Source organism: Colobus angolensis, unplaced genomic scaffold, assembly GCF_000951035.1.
Source record: "Colobus angolensis palliatus isolate OR3802 unplaced genomic scaffold, Cang.pa_1.0 Scaffold116, whole genome shotgun sequence".
Classification (NCBI taxonomy): Eukaryota; Metazoa; Chordata; class Mammalia; order Primates; family Cercopithecidae; genus Colobus; species Colobus angolensis.
The window spans coordinates 3,744,915-3,750,771 of NW_012112697.1; the positions used below are offsets into that span (position 1 = coordinate 3,744,915).

A 5,857-nucleotide genomic window follows, 5' to 3' on the forward strand; every position below is an offset into this window, starting at 1 on the left:
AGAAGCCGGAAAAAATCCATTCTTTCTGAATGCAGCCTCCAGCTGAGGAGGGAGTGCCGATCCCCCCAGTCAAGGCTACACAGTTTCATGTGCATTCAGGAGCCTGGACTCAGAAAGGAATGGGCTATTTTGGGGGCAACGAGGGAAGACTTTTTGAGTTGTTGCTTTGTTTTTGCTTTGACTGGGGCATCCATTTGGATCCCGTAACAAACGAGCTTTGTAGCACAAACATGTTAGCCAATGCTAAGATCCTGTGTTGGCTCACTTGTAGCATTACATCTGGGAGTACAACTTGAAGGGCCCCACACTCTTGTTTCTCAGCACCTCGTAAATCTAAGCTCACGTGAAATGAACAGAGCATCCCTTCTTCAAGAGAATGGAAAGAGAGAGGATGCTGAGGAACTGTTGGGGGCAGAGTCCTTGAAGCCAGCTGGCAAGACTGAGACCACTGATCAATGTTTTGCCCCCTGAAAGGACAATCTTATAAAGAATTAGAACCATTAAGCTTTAATTTTTAGAAATTTGGACGCTAAGAGGAATGGTCTTTAGGGACCACTGTGGTGCCTAAACCCGTCCTCTGCTCTGGCCCCACGATACAAATCTGTTCACCCTGAATTGTTCATCTACTTGAATGTCCATGATACAATATTTTCAGTTTGGGAACTTCTGACTGTTTTTCTCAGGTGTCTGCCTTGCTTCAATGCTTATATCTTGAACAGTGTGTCTTTATGTGTCTGTCTTCGGCAGGTTTCATTAATTTGTAATTTATGCCTACAAAATTGTTTAAGCACTTCTGGATCTTACACTGGTCAAGGGCATGTGTTAGTGGGTGTGTGTGCACTCTACAGACTGTCGGGGAGAATCTACTGGGTTTTGCTTCTCCTGATTTAAAAATGTTTAGTCATTCTGATCCATATGTGTGAGTTTATAAGTGTGTGTCTCTGTATCTTGGTACAAGTGTCTGTACTCGGGAAGCAGTGAACACAAGAATAGTATTCCACATTTCTCTACCATTTGCATTAACTGTGTCTTTCTCAAGTGCATATTCAGCTTCATTGTTTTTCTTTTTATTCAGAGGTGGTAGTTTTCAAACTCAAATCTAGCTCATTTGTCTCTTTCAGCACGTGATTGAGGATTAGGGACTATTCTAACTGGCAGTCAAGGGTCAGTATTTTGGACTCCATTTGGCTTAGATAATTTATATAGAATAAAAGTCTAACAGATATATTCACAATAGCCTTGGCTTAATAATTTTCCAAGCATACTTGAAGTTGAAAAACACTTCAAACTAAAAATGGAAGAATGTTCTGGTTAGTAAGTTGTATGCTTCTGTAATAATGGAGAGAATTGGAATGCAGTTCTCTTTGTTTGATTTATATGGCAACACCAAGAATGTGAAACATGTGTTTTACTGTAGAAAAAACTTTCAACCTTGACCTAGAGAATGGAAGACTCAGGTTGGTACTTAAATCCTGCCCTGCCAAGTTATAATGAAAAGCATCTTAATAAGAACAGATTTTTTGGGGAAGAAAAATCCTAAGATTTGTGTCTTTCTCCCATTATTTGCAATATTTGTCAACATTTGCTGCATGATTCCTGTGAAGAACCAGCTTATTTGGAGAAAGTGATTTAAATTTTAGAATTGAATGTACTCCACTAATTAAATATGTATGTCCTTGTGATCTTAGTGCCACTAAATCTAAATAGCACATACATAAATTCACTGCTGTCTTATGCTACAGGTCATATCTGAAAGCTTGTTGCCAGCCATAAGAAAGTGATTTTATTATGGAGTTATCTAACAACTTAAGATAACACGTTTCATTGTCTACAGTCTTGTAAGAATTTTATGTTATAGATATTTCATATGCTACATTTACATTTTATATTTTATACATATAGAGGTCTTTAAAATACTATGTCTAAAAGGTTTCCTCTTCAATATATTTTATAATACAAGGATAGAAAATTTTACTTTATTTCTATATTCAAAACATAAAATGTTATAATATTGATATTTCACCTTTATTTCCATATCAATAACATGTATTATGTTTCAAACCTTTCTAAGCATCTTGACGTACTCATTTGATCTTTAGAGCAAATTTACAAGTTAGAGCAGAAGTCATTATCTTCATTTTACCAATAATAAAACATGCACAAGGTGACACAGATGTTAGTGTCAGACTTGAAGCTGTGGCCTGAAGCTAAGGACTCCTGGTCAAGTACTCTTTCCACAGCTACTGCTGCTTCTGTTAATGTTTGATAACTTTTTAGCATACTCTGTATTTCCAGCACCTATTATAACCATTACAATGCATGTAAGGCAAATGTTGGTTGCTCTTAGATGATCCTTAGCATTCTAACCACATAAGAAAAGGTAGCAAGTAAGTATTTCAGGCATCTTTCTTGGGCTTTTATCACAGCACAACCTGCTGCAGAGTCTGATGTCATGATGGACCTTTATTGTCAGCTTCAGAAATTCGTGGTGAGCTATTAATATGCTTAATGAGTTTGCTCCCCAGCAACATGTTCCTATGAAAACATGGTGAGTATATATTACTCACTATGTTTCACAAAACAATTATGTACATATTTTGTCTTCATACCGATCAACATTTGCCTTAAAGACACATTATGTATAATTTGAAACATCCATGAAGCTTTTCCTCTTCCTGGAATAACTAGCACCCCTTCCTCAACCTCTTCCCCATTCAGGGGTTCTTGATCTTCACTGTGTTATGGACCCCACTGCCAATCTGCTATATACCTAAAGCGTATGTACCTTTCTTAGTATAATACTTTTAAATACATAAAATAAAGAATAAAGCATGTAGAATTACAAAGAAAATCAATTTATATTGAAATTCAGCTGTCAAAATATTAAAAGCAATTAAATATAAACACCAATATTTGGTATGATAATATGTATAGTTTCTGTTAATACATTAATAAAGTCCAGTGGTGGTTCTACTACTATAATTTTAAAGCAGGGATGAGTGTAAGGGATATTTTGAAATACCTACAATATCTGATATGGATGACATATGAAAATAGCTATGATTTCTATTGGTGACGTTGTCACCAGTATGTTAATATTACTGTAGCTTGTTTTCTACATTTATTTTTTTCACTTTTACATCCATTATATTTAATTTGATTCTTACAACAACCTTGTGAGGTAGGCAAGATGTGAAGTTGATATTTTATAGACAAAGCAGCTGAAGCATAGCAGGAGCTTAACTGATGGAATCCATCTTCTCTTCCATCAAGCATCTTCTTGTATATTGTCTTCATCCAAATCCTTGACAGAAATGCTGGAGAGGACCTCTGTAGGCTATGCTGATCCTGAATTCTTAAATAACTTAAATAGATTAAACTAACTGGTACAGCAGTTTAAGCAAGTCAGTTTCACCTAGAAGTGTGATTATCCAACCCACATGTTGCCATTCTGTTCAGAAAGGATGGTACAAAAGACAGTCACAGTCACCTGGCTTACTGACAGAAACATTAATATTAATCCAATGACTAAAAAGCACATGAGGATTGGATGCCACAAAAAAAAATTTCGACCTGTATCTACCAACTGTCATACCAACTAAAGAAGCCAAGTCTCTCTCTCTCTTCCAAAACCCTCATGGGGCCATGTTTTATTATAACGGTTTGTCACAGGTCCTAACTCACACTGTATTTGATTATATACATGTCTCGTAATTAAGTCATTCCTCTTTATCACACCCGGCACTTAGTCCACTGCTGCCCATGTAGAGGCACTCAAATTGGTAAAAGAGAAATCTATTCAAGCGAATGTTCTTCCAATAGTATCTGGCCCCCCTCCAAAAGCAAACTTGTGACTAGAAGTGGTACCAGTCTTTGCCACATTCCTACTAACATGACTGATTTAAATGCCGTTATAATTGACTTGGTCATAGTTTCCAACAGGTGCAAAGGCTTTTGCTAGTTAAACCAGTTTTCATTGGATCATTTTGTTTTCTATGTGTGTTTTGACCAAAAACAAAGATAGGTTCTCTAACAACAGGGAGAGAATACATGAAATAGGAATACATCTGTAAAATGATGGTCTATCAATAATGAAAATAAGTGACTAATAAAACAAAACATCCGACTGTAGGTCTACCCAAAGAAAGGAAAAAAGACTAACAAACAAGAATATAGTGCTTTACCATTTATGTATCTTTCACATACATTCTCATTTGACCCTCACAACAGCCCTGTGAGGTAAGCATCACAGATATTCTTCTCATTAAACAGATGGAGACAGTAAATCTCAGAGCAGTTCACTGATATGCCCAAGGCTCTACAGTTAGTGAATGATTTATATAAACATCAGTCTTTGGCCTAAAAATTCAGCACCCAACTTCCCCTTATACTTGTCCCCACCTACTTCATAGGGATAATGAAGATAAAATGAATTCAGGGCTAGAAAAATACTTTGAGGGAAACAAGCACTATATAATTATACCTACAAACTATGATTTTCCACAATATATGGCTCATTCCTCTTCTCATCCCAGCTTGTGTGTGAACCCAGGGTTGTATATTGCCTCTGTTCTATGCTCAATAAGCAAATAAGGCAGGCAGGGGGTACAGTGTGATCCTGTTTAAAGTTACATAAATTACAATCAGGGTAACTGCTGTTATTAGGCAAATTGAAAAACAGCACAGAAAGGTCAGTGTGCAGCTAGGACCCACTAAAGCTCAGAGCAAAGCAATGCAAGATTATCAAACAAGGCATGATTGCATAGAAGGAAAATGTGGTATCAGAGTTCAAGCTGGCACACACACACAATTATCTAAGGCAAAGTGGTGGCAAAGAAGAGTTATTTGTTCCATGTTACACAAACAAGAGCAGAAGATTCATGGGAACCCATACAAAAGCATCTTGTGTCACACGGATCTCTCCAACTGCCTATAGGGAATGTATACAACAGTGTCACCTTCGAAGAATGACTGTACCTATGTTCATGTCCTGAACTACACCAAGGAATAGCTCCATGCTAAACTGCCTTGGCTAAAATACAACCAGTGCCGTCATTCCTAATCAGACTAATGAACAGAATGGCTTTTAAGGTAAGGAGTTAGATGGCTGTGTTTAGTTTTTTTTGGGATTTACTTCGGATTCTCCTGCTTTAAGACCCAAAGAAAGTTATATTGAGTTTTTATTGATGATTCTATGTGTTTATAACAGAGTGTGATAGGTGACTTAAACATATTAAAAGAGTTCTATAGCATCCGTTCGGAAAAGATTACATACTATACAAAGTATTCAAGTCATACAAAACCGTTTTTCCATGTCTTTTCAACTGAGAACAATCCTATTCAGCACGCTTCTCCTCCTGAGGTGGTTCGTACTGAGCAAGCTGTGCTTTCAGTTTTTTTATTTTTTTCTACAGTAGCTTTATATTTCTCTTTCATTTTGACCAGTTCTAGGTGAAGCAGCTCTATTTCTGGATTTTCTGGGGTAGCAGCTCCTAAGTGATGCTTTAGGAAATCCAAAGCACTGTTAGGTTTCTCTGGTTCTTCATACCAACACCTTGGTCAGCGTGTCCAGCACACCTGACTTCTCCAAGTACCTCTGGAACGGCTCACACTTCGAGTTGGCAGCTTTGTAATGGGCCATAGTGACAGTGGCAGCAGCATAGCTGGCCAGTTTTCTACATTTGTAATAGAAGGAAATGCTAAACTGTAGTTCAATATTAATGAAAATAAAGGTGGATTTTTTTCCCATCTAACATTCATAAACACATTGAACCCTATCCTTGGCTATCAGTGGATGACAGGTTAAGAACCCCTACTCTAGCTAATTCCTACTTATTTTCAAAACTGTATCATTTCT

General features: G+C 37.1%; 1 pseudogene; it reads right to left on the bottom strand.

The window, feature by feature from the left end:
• Positions 1–5,336: 5,336 nt before the first annotated feature.
• LOC105525820 lies at positions 5,337–5,641 on the bottom strand (annotated as a pseudogene).
• Positions 5,642–5,857: the final 216 nt, after the last annotated feature.